Source organism: Lycorma delicatula, chromosome 9, assembly GCF_047948215.1.
Source record: "Lycorma delicatula isolate Av1 chromosome 9, ASM4794821v1, whole genome shotgun sequence".
Lineage (NCBI taxonomy): Eukaryota > Metazoa > Arthropoda > Insecta > Hemiptera > Fulgoridae > Lycorma > Lycorma delicatula.
This window is the reverse complement of record NC_134463.1, coordinates 9336804-9350490: the sequence shown is the minus strand read 5'-3', so window position 1 is coordinate 9350490 and position 13687 is coordinate 9336804. Positions and strand designations below refer to the sequence as shown.

At 30.3% G+C, this 13687-nt stretch overlaps 1 protein-coding gene across 1 annotated transcript in view; it reads right to left on the bottom strand.

The window, feature by feature from the left end:
• Nucleotides 1-13456, bottom strand: part of LOC142329786 (uncharacterized) — an 84659-nt gene extending 71203 nt beyond the window's left edge. Inside the window, exon 1 of the mRNA XM_075374578.1 lies at nucleotides 13329-13456. The gene's annotated coding sequence lies outside the window, so the exon portion shown is untranslated. The remainder of the gene's footprint in view (nucleotides 1-13328) is intronic.
• Between the last annotated feature and the right edge of the window lie 231 nt (nucleotides 13457-13687).

The following is a 13687-nucleotide window of genomic DNA, read 5'->3' as shown; positions in this document are numbered from 1 at the left end:
AACCGCTTAACAAACGAATAGAATTTCAAAATTTAATTGTTCTGTTTGTTTTAAAGTTTTTTCCAAAATGCGTTTAGATTTTTAAATTCATTATATATTTTTAACGTGTAGATTTTTGCGTTCCGGAGTAGAAACAAAGATTTAAAGTAATTCGATCTCGTAAGATCCAAAAATGTTATTTGGCTATAACTCTGGAACAAATGGAAATAAGTACCGCTTACGGTACATCGCTGAGAAGCTCTCGTTGAAGGCTTATTGCTGCGGCGAAGAAAAAGTCCAAAATCGAAATTTTTTGGGTTTTGGGCTTTTTTGGTCATTTTTAGTCAAGTCGATTGCGATCGAAAGGGGAGAGGTGCACAACTAGATGTTACAACAGTCCTAAATCAAAAACGTCAAAGTCCTACAGTTAATCGTTTTTGAGTTACGCGATATACGTATATATGTATAGACGTCACACCGTAACTAGTCAAAATGGATATTTTCGTTAAAAACTGAAAACCGAAATCTTTCGCCGTCACAATACTTCCTTTAGTTCGTACAAGGAAGTAAAAAACATTACGCGGCATTTTACACCGTACAAAATCATTTTAAGCCGCTGCTGTTTTTAATTTTAATTTTGACCTGTCGATTAAATTTCACTTTTGATCGAACTTTCGACTTCCTGCTTTTAAACGTAAATGCAAATTCGTCAATAAGACGTTTAACTCTAACGGCGTGTGAAATCGATCATAATTATTATCGTTTGAAATAATGGAAAAAAATTAATAAATTCCGGTAGTACAAGAACAAGCGACGAGAAAAGGGGAAGATAAGTCGCTTAATATTTTTATGAAATTATGTATCCTGTTTCGTTATTAATTCCGCTTCCGCTTTTGATAACCGCCCTGTAATTCAGTATAATATATAAGAACAGTATAAATAACAGTAACCCATCGGGTCGATCTAACGGTGAACGCGTCTTCCCAAATCAGCCGATTTGGAAGTCGAGCCAGCTATTTTTAAACAGATTTGAATACTAGATCGTGGGTACCGGTGTTCTTTGGCGGTCGGGTCTCAATTAACCACGTATCTCAGGAACGATCGAACAGAGAGAGTACAAGACTACACGTCATTTACACTCGTACATATCATCCTCTGAAGTATTATCAAAACGGTAGTTACCGGAGGCTAAACAGAAAAAAGAAAAGTATAAATAATAGTAAATGTATGCCTAAATCCAGGTGTACTGTCCGGTAGCGACACTAAAGGATTTCGAAAAATAGCCGTATGAAAATTGTAAAATTAAAATATTGTTGCAAATATTAGCGTACAACTTGCAACAGTCAAATAGTAGTAAAACGAAAGTGCGAAGTTTACTATCCAAAATATCTTGCAAAATTTATTTCCAAAAATTTTTATTCCTCTATCGGTAAAACTATTATAATTATGTAACTTAGAGGAGCAGTTAAGTCGACGGAGTTGTGCAAGCGTAGGTGTATGGAAAAAGGCAGGGTGAAAAGTAAAAGATTCCTTAATAATTTGTTACAAAATAAATGTTCGCGTTCTCATCGATTAAATTTTACACTTCGAATAGTTTTCTATATATCGGGAACAAATAATTAAATCCTGTCAGAATGGAAAAAGAGGAAAAAGTATCTGGAAAAGAGCCAAAGTAAACTAAATAAACCGCTCGATAAATTAAACGAAGTTTACCAGAGTCGGGGTATGACGAACAGCAATAAGAAGACAAAACGTACGGGAAAGAGGTGAAGATTGAGATTAAGATATGAAATTAAGTTTTAGAGCGGGTGAAGAAATTTCAGAATTTAGGGAGCTTTATAACCGATGACCTTTTCTTTCTTTTTCCTGTTTAGCCTCCGGTAATTACCTTTCAGATAATACTTCAGAGGATGATACGTACGAGTGTAAATGAAGTGTAGTCTTGTACATTCTCAGGTCAACCGTTCCTGAGATGCGCGGTTAATTGAAACCCGACCGCCAAAGAACACCGGTATCCACGATCTAGTATTCAAATCCGTGTAAAAATAACTGGCTTTACCAGGACTTGAACGCTGGAAATTTCGACTTCCAAATCGGCTGATTTGGGAAGACGCGTTCACCGCTAGACCGACCCGGTGGGTTTATAACCGATGACCTGATTTGCACGAAAATTAAAACAAGAATATCAAGAAGCGAGCGGGCATTTAATAAGAAGGAAAGACTACTGTGAGGAAGGTTAAACTTAGTGTCGAGGAGGAGATTAATGAAACGTTTTATTTGGAGCGTGATGCGTTATGGAGCTGAAACGTGGACGACGAGAAACAAAAACGGAAAACGAATAGAAGCACTTGAAATGCGGGTGTGGCGCAGAACGATAAATTTCAGATAGTATGACCGCGAAGAATTATTAAAGAGAATCGGAGAGATCAAGAAAATGCTTAATGCGATCTCATGCAGGAAAAGGAAACGCTATGATATTGTACGAGAGGAATGTATTTATTAGCGGAATACGGTCGAAGGCTCGGTGAATGGAACGAAAGGAAGAAATTTCAAACGACGGATGGGATAACGGTAAAGGGAAACGTACTGTAACAAAGAGGTTAGCGAAGGATAGAACAACGTGGAGAACAGCAGCCTGAAGGACCTGCCCTATCGGCAGAACACTATTAACGAATGAATATTTTTTTGTTATGCTTGAATGCTTTTTGAAAAGTTAAATCAAAACCGTTTAATATTTTTGAAACGTGTTCTATCTGTATCTTTTTTTTGCCTCAAGTCATTTGACTGCTTTTATGCGGCTCTCCGAGATACCCTTATCTAATGCCAGTCGTTTCATAGCTGTATACCCCCTAAATCCTACATCTCTAACAATTTGTTTTACAAATTCCAAACGTTGCTTGCCGGCACAATTTTTCCCACCTTCAAGTCTCTCCAATATTAAAGCGACTGTTCCGGTACGCCTTACTATCTGGCCTGTAAATCTGTCTTCTTTTAACTCTATATTTTGAAATGCTACTACTTGCTTCATCGATTTGCCGCAACACCTTTATTTGTCACTTTATCCACCGATCCGACTTTTAACGATCTCCTATAGCACCGCATTTATTTTTTAACAAGCGAATAATCGTATTTCGATAGTTAAAATCATCATCAGCATCGCAGTCATTTATCATCATCGTTATCATTACCTCTTGATATTATTTTTTTAACGATGAAATTCATTTTTTATTTCTACTTTACGTTTTTAAAATTATGTTATATCAGCGAAAAGTTTTAGTTTAACTTCCCGTCTAAATCTCTTGATTAAAATCCGAGCCAAATCTGGGATCCATGCGACGCTTAAAGATTTGATATTTTTCTTGTAAAAATTATCTTCTTTTTATCTTTTTTTTTTTTTATATTAGTCACATTTACGTCAATAGTTTATACCTCAGATTGACATTTTATTTTAATAGAAAGACGTTTTAACTTTTTAACTAAAATAAATATAAAAAAATCTGATATGGACAACACACGACTTCCTTGTACGCCTATTAAATTACATTTACATACTTTTTTAAAAATGAAAAGTACACAAATTTTATTTCATTAGAAACGGCTGCTATTTTTTATTTTTTATTTGTTATTGAATTGTTATTCATCGTAAACTTTTTTTACAATGAGAAGTTAATAATTAAATTTAAAAAAAGGACATAAAGTCTGATTCGAAACTACGTGCAAAAGTCCAAAATCCAATTTTTTTTTTGGACTTGATGTTACAACAGGCCTAAATCCAAAATTTCAACATCCTACGTTTAATCTTTTTTGAGTTATGCGAGATAAATCCGTACGTACAGCTGACACGCCGAAACTAGTCAAAACGGATTCAGGGGTGGTCAAAATGGATATTTCCGTTGAAATGTGGAAGCCGAAATTTTTCGCGATCACAATACTTCCTTTACTTCGTACAAGGAAGTAACAACTTACGTTCAAAAACAGTATACATACATACGTATCTCGCCTAACTACTGAATGAAAAGTGTCCAAAAAAGTCCAAAATCCAAAACAAATTTGATTTTGGACTTTATAATAACTGCCTTCATTGAGAGCTTTTCAATGATATACACAATTGGTACTTTTTTCCATCGGTTCTACGAGTACTTAAATGAAAATTTAATTTATGGAAATATCTGCATCTATAAGGGAATGGCATATTAGGTTCGAATCAGACATAAAATCCTTTTCAATTTTTTAACGTTTTTTTTTTTTTTTTTTTTTTTAATTAAATGTATTAATTTATTAATAATTATTAGCCCGTGATTGTAAAACAAATTTTACAATAAATAATTATTCAATAAAAATAAAAATAAAAAAATATGAAAAAAATCAGAAGTTGTTAGTGAAATAAAATTCTACGTACTTTTAAAGATGTGCATATGCATATAACAGGCATTATTACATATATGTATATGTAACAGAGATGGTGAAACATCTGATTATTTAATAATAATTGAAAATTATAATTTAGAATCGTATTATTTTTGGAAAGAAAGGTTAACTATTGTAAAAGAAAAAGAAAGTGTAACTAAACTGATACAAGGGATATATTTAATAAATTCAAATATAGTATAAGGATATGATTAAAAGTTACGGTTATCCTAAATTTATCGATGTAAATTAATTGAATGTGGAGGAAGTGCAACACTGAATTATCAATAAACCTAACGAAGTTAAAATTTAAAAAAATAAACTTACACAATTTTTCGATTGTCAGGAAAAATAATACGGTCGCGTATATAAATAAATAAATAATTATAAATTATTATATATTATAAATATATAATATATTATAAATAATATATATTATAAATAAATAATAAATGGAAAAGCGACTTTAAGTTGACTCGCCGTGAACAAGTAGCGGTGACCAGACTTAGAATCGGTCACACGCGATTAACAAATTTATATATGTTAACCGGCGAAGTGAGACCAATGTGCGGTGTTTGTAATAAAACACTGACAATCAAGCATCTAATAGAAGAGTGTACCATATATGAGGACCTCAGAAAGAGGTTCCGTCTTACAAATAATATTAGTGCTGATCTGGATAATGGAAATAAAGAAAATATAGTTGCATTTTTACACGCCAGTGGACTTCTTAAAAGTCTATAAAATGAAAGTTTAAAGCTGTGACAAAAGAAACTCTAAGCGGTAGTTTATATATATATATATATATATATATATATATATATATATATATATATATATATATATATATATAAAGAAAGAAATGGTATTGATAAGTTTAATTTTAATTTTAAATGCATGGTCTTTTGAGAACCAAATCTCAAATTTTAATATCGGGGCCCTTTACACCCCGTAATTGTTTGTGATTGTCCTTGTCTACTGTCTTAATGTTTATTGTGAAGGTTTTGTGTTTTTAAATAAAATGTAAGGGCCCTTTACACCCTTACATATGACGATCCTGATGGAGATAATAATTTCTTTTAAAGAATGTGACGAGGGCTAATGGCCTTAGCAGTCGATGCCCATAAAAATTCAATTAAAAAAAAAAAAAAAATACGGTCGCAGGTGATATGTCGATTTGGGCAATAATATAATATTATATATTAATTGTAATATTATGTTTTTGTGTTTTGATATATTTATAGGAAAACACACCTGTTACTGATAATTTGATCTTTAAATTAACTGTGAACAGTAAACTACGTTTTTCCCTTAAAACGGTTGAAGACCACCAAGCTCGGAAGCTTTTTGAGCAGTTCTTGTAAGGATTTAAAAAAATGTATAATAAATTTTACTATCTAAAAAAAATTTATTTTCGATTTAATAAAAGCACAAGTATTGTTTTCAGCTTTTGAAATACTGTATTTCTCGGTCAAGCGACTTTTATGAGACACTATATTTTCTTATTCAAGGTAAAACGGAAATATTTCCGTTTCTTACCTTATCTTTTATTTATTAGGTAAGAAATGGTCCGGAACCGAAAAAAAAATTTAAAGAAAAGATTCAAGAAATAATAATATTGATTTTTTTCATAATTCAAATGGAAGTGAATATATCTTTAAAGAAATGTTATTCTATTTATTAGAAAGAATAACTGATTTAAGTAGATAGAAAAGAAACTGCAGACTAGAGTAGTATAAAACATTACCGTTAAAATACAAAGTGACACGGCAAGAAACATAAATCATTCCACATTACTTATAGTAGACAGTATAATGACAGCTGTACAGTAAGTCAAGGGTGATGTTATATCTCATGAACACGTGTTACATACGTTTGAATATATATATATATATTTGTGTAGAGAGAAAGAGAGGGATAATAAGTGAGTAAACAAGCTCTGTAATATAAATGATTTATTATAAATAACGAACAAATCTGTTCATCTTTTATCTCACTTTTGGTATTTTGTCTATCCGATCTAAGTGTACGTCAATTATGTTTCAATGCACATACACACACTCGCGCGCACGCACGCACATGAAAAGCAAATAAAATGTTTACACTGCAGAAAAGTAAAGAATTTACACGAAATATATAAACATAAACGATTTTTAAAATCATTATATTCATTTTAACTGCTGTAAAATCCATTTGACCAAAACACCAAACATTTAAAAAATTTTATTGTAAAAAAAACTTAGGTGTCGTTTTCCTTTCCTGTTCATATAAATATTTATAAATAAAAAATATTCAAAGTCGATAAATTAAAAACTTTAGTTAAACAAATTTAGCAACATAATTCAGATTCTTTTTACGTTATTTTAAATATATAAACTCTGATTTAAACGATTAAACGCTTTTTCAAACAAAAACAAAACAAATATTAATTTTAAAATAAATGATTTATCGTTAACGATGCCCAGTTTTTTACATCCTCTCTCTTACCGCCATGAACAGTGGTCAGTACAAGCCTTTTTGTTATGTAGTTTTTTTATAAACTATTACTTGTCCTTGAATTGGTTACATACAATAGCGTTTGCGTCTTTGTTTTAACTACTGTCAGTTTTAACTGATTTTTTTTTTTTTAGCACAAGCGGCAGTGTAATTATAAAAAGAATTTTAGACTACATATATCTTACAGTTCTATACTTGTTCATCAATAATTTTATGTATATACAAAACTCTTGACCGAACAAATACAAAAAAAATTTCAATAAAAAATCTTTTTTCACGCTTACTAGGGAATATAGAATAAGACCTTATGTTCACATAAGTTATAAGAAAACTTTTCTCAGGATTACCAGAGGAATTTCCGCTACAAAATACATGAAATTATCATTATAATCATTCAATCTAATGATCTAATGAATTTTTAATTTAAAAATGATGCGGTATTAAAAGCATTAATATGAAAAAAAATATATATGTATAATAAAACATTTTGCGTCTCAGTTTTCCTTTTTACCAAATGAGGTTTTTACCGTCCAAATTACATTGTATTCCCGTCACGCGGCCTTTTTCTAATGCACGGCTTACACACAGACACACGCGCGCGCTTAACGTATTTCTTTTCATTATTAAATGATTCATTTCATAGATTCTTTAAATTTCGACCTCTTAAGTTCGGCTGATTCAGAAACTTTTGTAAATTGTTTATTTGGCGGAGATTTTTTTATAGTTTTTAAGTGTTAATCAATATTTTAAAAGCTTATCATTTTTATGTGTAATATGAGTAGTACTTCAAATAAAATTATCCGTACAGGCCATTCTCAAGAAATGTAAAAGTGAAGCGAGCGTTCCGTTTAAAATAAAAAGAATATCTCTAAACGCAGTCGATTAACTTCTAGTAAACTGTAAAAAAGATTGTCATATAATGAGGAAATATTTATTATTACTTTCAAACAATTTTTCTTTTAACTTTCCCCAAAAAATACTTTTCTATCAGGGAAAACATTCCAACTGAGAATCTATTTTTTGTTGTTTTTTTTTGAGATATTTAAACGAATGGTATTGAAAAAATTATATATAAAAGAGAAAAAACCCGCTAACGAAAGTTAGAATCGTTAATCGCCCCAGTAGTTCACAAAAAAAATTAAGTAAAAATAATATATACATATACACACGCGCACCCAACCCTTCAAAACACAGTAGATTTACTTCGGAGCAAAAATAATTCAAACTTCAAAGAATCTCCTAAACATAATCACAAATAAAATTATTTTAACACGAATAGAAAGAGCGTAGTTTTCTTAGTGTTGAAATTAAACATTTAATTCAAGGAGTATAATTAACTTGCCGTAATATTATTTTTTTTTAAAGTAAATAATTAAAAAATTAATGGTATTAATTTCTCAACAATTCTGATTAAGTAAATTATAAACTAACAAACATAGATATAAAAAAAACTTTTTACAACAGTACGAATAATTTTTACGATCTTCGGAATTTTATTATGTTAAAAGAATTTCGTGGAGCACACGGTCGGGTAGAAAAAGAGATGAGAAAAGAAATCGCAAAATTTCTCTAAGTTCTCACCTGTTAACTACAGAAATGAAAAATTGTAACATCGATTCATAAAAAAGTTTATAGATCCATCCACAAAGAGGAGGCTTCTAGAAAACTATTATTCTTGATTATGACAAAATATTTCTGGTTAAAACCATAAAATCTATAGTTTTACATACGAATGTAAAATATGTAATTTAAAACGATATCGGTCCAATTATTTTAACAGTCTTCCGTATAAAACAGAAAGTAAAATATGAAATATAATATTTTCGTTATTACAAATTTGAGCAGAAACAAATAAACGCCATTATTATGCAGAATAACAATTAAACGAATGGCATATAAAAAAGCATAAATATAAGAGAAAAATCACACTTGCCAAAGCTAGAATCCTTAATGCCCCAATACTTCACAAAAAAAAAAGAAGTAAATATACAGTATATATATCTTTATATATAAAAATATTAAGTTCGTTCGTGTACGCTTCAAAAACTCAAAATGTTCTGCACCGATTGAGCTCAAATTTTAGCACGATATATAACCCGCATCAAAGATTGTTTTTATCTATTTTTCGCATCAGTCACATACCCGCGACCGCGAGAAAACAGTTTTTTTAACGGTCAGTTGTGTACCAGTGACCGCGCCATCTGCCGGAAGCGAGGGGAACACTCGCCATACTAGCTAACGACAACCGCAGTCAGATGTGAAACAATACCTGTTACCAATTACATTGTTTATTAACAAAAAAAAAAAAAAAAACGTAACCACTTGCATCTGATTCAGATTATTATACAATCTGAATTAAATATTCACTTTAATCGAGGTACTTTTGGGTGATCGTATCGTGATCGAGCTGCGCCTTTCACCAAGCTCTGAATTTATTAGTAAACGACCAACAGTGGGATATATTTATTAATGACGCATGCAACACTGCACATCCAAACCAAATTCGCGCATTATTCGCAATTATATTGACCGCTTGCTTCCCTTCATCTCCCACAGAGTTACGGGAAAGATATCGATCGCATATGGCTGAGGATATTTTGCATACAGTACGCCTAGAAAATACCAATATGACCGTGGAATTTACAGAAGGCATTTACAACGAAGCATCGATAAATATTGAAGACAAGTGCTTAGCTATTGCAAATAAAGTTCTTAGTCGATCGGGAATGCCAGCACCCACCCGAGCTGCGATTGCTTCATTTGATGTGGATTTACGCCGTGAACAGAGTTACAACATCGGTGATCTTCAGTCATATATCCGATCAAACATTCCCAAATTAACGCGTGAACAGAAAGGCATTTACGATCGCATAATGCAAATGATAAATGACGGAGTTGGGGGGGACCTTCTTCTTGGATGCGCCAGGAGGAATTGGGAAAACATTCCTCATTAGATTGATTCTAGCAACAGTTCGATCAAAAAATGACAATTATCCTGTTGCGGAATATTAATCTGCAACGGCACGCGACTTGCAGTTAAGAAATTGATGAATAACGTAGTGGAAGCAACGATTTTAACGGGGCCTTTCAAAGGTGAAGATGTCCTTATTCCTCGAATACCCATAATCCCGACCGATACACCATTTTAATTTAAAAGATTGCAATTCCCAATTCGATCGGCATTTGCAATCCCAATCGATAAAGCTCAAGGTCAATCTTTAGAATCGTGTGGTTTAGATTTAGAATGCAGATGCTTCTCACATGGACAACTGTATGTTGCGTGTTCCCGAGTCGGCAAACCAGATAGCCTTTATATCTACGCAGACAGTGGAAAAACAAAAAATATTGTATATCCACAAGTATTGCAAAATTAAACTTCTATGAAACTTCTTTGTTTTGTTTCTCATTACTCATCCATGCAACCACAATGTGCCACAGTGAAGCGTGGCGGGTAGAGGTAGTATATATATAATAATAATTTAATACACAATCAAAATTTTATAAAACATTACGGATCATACTAAGAAAAAAATAAGAGGTAATAAACTTAATACAAAATAATTCCAAATAGTAATTAAACAATAAACTATACGAAATACTGAGCAGTTTAACCGTACAAATTACTTTAAATAACCGCAGGTGGAAGACAATATAATAGCTGTTGCTATGGCAACACAAAAAAATTCCATGAAATTTAAAAAAAACTTTATCTTCAAACAATAATAAAAAATTTATAAAACGTCTACGTAAAATTACTATAAATATATATAAATTACTATAAATTTATATAGCGTCTACGTTAACTTAGATAAGAAAAATAACATATTTAAATAAAATAATTTAATAGTTTTTAAGACGTGTTTTATGTCGAAAAAGGTTTTTCCCGTTTTATGAAAAACCATTGTATACGCAAAAGAAACGAACAGTTTAATTAAAATATTATTTTAATTTTTCCCGGGGAATCGAGTTAGAGCATTTTAATCGCTATCAAAAATATCATGCGTTCACGTTTAACGACGAAATTTAAATTCAAAATAATAATAAACCGATTTAAAAAATAAATTTTTTAAATTTTGAAAAGATGGCATTTTGTAAATATTTTACCGTATAAAAAATCTGATGTGGACACCAGATAACTTCCTTGTACGCCTATTTAATTATATATACACATTTTTTTTTTTTAAATGAAAAGTACATAAAATGATATTTCATTAATAACTTCTGATATTTTATTATTTTTTTTATTGTTATTATGGAATTATTATTTAATGTAATTTTTTTTAGAATCAGAGGTTAATAATTATTAATAAATCAATAAATTTAAATAAAAAAATAAAAAAAATATTTGGCTATAACTTAGGAACCGATGAAAACAAGTACCCTCCCTATGATATACCGCTGGAAAGCCCTCAAGGAGAGGTGCACAACTAGATATTACAAAAGACCTAAATCCAAAATTTCAACATCCTACAGGGGAATCGTTTTCGAGTTATCCTTTTTCGAGTAGGATTAAAGAACACATCGACTGTATAAAGGACACAAAGAACGATCTAATTTTCCCACACATATTTTGGAATAGAATCGTAATTATAACCCAAACAATTGTATTAATATTTTCGAGTACTCTAATAATCTTTATAAAACAAATATTTTAGAAAAATTTCATTTGTACTGTAAGCCGTCATAGCTGTTAAAAAATCCCGAAAACTGTTTTTTCGATACATATCTGAAGGAGTATTTTCAAGCCCCGATCTAGTGAATACGCATCTCGTATAACATTGTCGAAAATGGGGAAAATTTGCAAGGATTGTTCAATATGTTTTTTTTTTACTTTTCTTATTACTTTCAAGGCTGATTTAAAAAAATGTAGAAACTTGTTTTTAAATATTTAAATGAAAATTACATACTTCAAAAGCCAAGCTGATATCTTTTCTTTTATTACCGACAAATTAAAGAAAAAAAAAAAATATATATATATATAGTTTCATGGTTACTCCGTTTTAACTCTTTATATTCCGAATGTTAAAAATCCATTTTATTGAAATGGAACACCGCAAGAAGAACATGTACTCAAATTTATTTTCATCCATTTTTCAGTATTTTTGCTGGACGTTGATGAATCAGTCGATCATTCAGGACATGTTCTTTTATTTACACCGAGTGATATTTAAGTACGGGAACAGCTTTTTGCTGCGTATCTGAGAAGTATTTGTAAACTGAAAGAAATTGAACAGCAAATTAACGTGGCCGTTGTAAAACAAGGCTATGTAATATTGCTGTTTTAAACCGATTTTACCTATTTATTTAAAAAATGCTCGCCAGACTGGGATATATTGTTAATGGAACTCGACAACAGAATAATGCCGGTCACTTTTGAGGAGTCATCGGACGATAAAATGTAACCGATTCAGCAAAATAACATCCGAGTGTTAATATTTTATATTCATAGAAATACATATTTTTGTAATTTTTTTCCGAGCGGTTACAAGCGGTTCCGAGCGGACATTACAATTTTATTGTTAATTTCAATATTCGACTTTTTTTAATTTCTGCTTTAAATTAAAATAAAAAATATTTAGTAAAAAAAAAAAAATTATAAAACCGCGCACGCGAATGTAATTTTATATAAATGTGCAATCGTCACGTTTACGTGCGCGGTTGTAATTATATATATAAATTGAATATTAGGTAAAATTAAATAATTGAAAGCCTCATTCATCATTACCCTTTTGTGTACAGTTCTTTAGCTAACACGTACAAGTGAATTTGAAAAGTTGTATTCATTTATTACGTTGTTCGATTGTAAGTTATTACGGTTAATAAAAAATAAAAATGAAAAAAAAATCAGAACAAAACTTTTGGCTAAATTTTTGTCGAAAAAAGTTATATAGTTACATATAGTCGAAAAATTTATATATATAATAAGTCTGACCATCTAACATAAAACCGACGGCTTTAATCTGCAGAACATAATGAAGGTTTTCAAGAAAAGTGAGAAAATATTTGTAAAGTATTTCATACTAAACAACAAAGGCAATTTATCTTTCTAAAATACACAGCTAATTTATTAATCACCAAATGTAGACACAGGCAAAAGGTTTTGTTATTAACAGAAATCTAAACAAAAAAACAGAACTTCAAACAAAAAAACTAGAATATTGATACCCGAAATAATTAATAAGTAAGCACATTTAAATAGAAATACGTAAATAAAACGTTTAGTCTACAAAAGATTCAGCAAAACGCCTCTTATAGTGTATCGGAACTTACTTGAAAGCAAATTATTTTAGTTACATATTTTTATAAAGTAATCTGTACTTAATTTTAATTAAAATAACAAGAAAATGTGCAAATTAGTTCATTAAATTCCCATAAGTTAACCAATAATCACATTATTTGTGTACAACTTTTCTTATTACAAAATATTATTATTTGAAAGAACTTACCTAGTTTACACGTAGAATTATTTTCTAAACGGTTTTCTAGCTTCACATAAAATACATCTAATATACTGAATACGATAAATACAAATAATCAAATAAACAAAATTTGATACGATTTTTAAAACAATAACACACTTACAGAAAAGAAATAAAGCATTATTTACTGTATGACAACGTTATTCGTTAAGAACTCTTTTAATAGATTAATAAATTATCAGAAAGAAAATGTAAGCTAATATTATTATTATGTAAGATTGTTTATTTTTTCTACATCGCTGAATGTAATGGAAGGAGCTAATATTATAAACAAATAAAATTTTTCATCAACGTAATACACATTTTGACATACGCAGTTTGATGAA